The sequence below is a fragment of the Phalaenopsis equestris genome, unplaced genomic scaffold, assembly GCF_001263595.1.
Source record: "Phalaenopsis equestris unplaced genomic scaffold, ASM126359v1 Scaffold001078, whole genome shotgun sequence".
NCBI lineage: Eukaryota > Viridiplantae > Streptophyta > Magnoliopsida > Asparagales > Orchidaceae > Phalaenopsis > Phalaenopsis equestris.
The window spans coordinates 118203-118494 of NW_018165517.1; positions in this window are offsets into that span (position 1 = coordinate 118203).

Sequence of the window (292 nt, forward strand, 5' to 3'; positions counted from 1 at the left end):
ATGTATGTGTGTATGTGTGTATGTGTGTATGTGTGTATGTGTGTCTGGATGTATGCATGTCTGCATGTATGGATGTATGTATGTATGGATGCATGTGTGTGCATATATAGATGTATGGATGTGTGTGCATGTATAGATGTATGGATGTATGGATGCATGTGTGTGCATGTATGTATGTATGTCTGTATGTCTGTGTCTGTGTGTGCATGTATGTATGTATGTATGTCTGTGTGTGTGTATGTCTGTGTCCGTGTGTGTGCATGTATGTATGTATGTACATACATACATACAT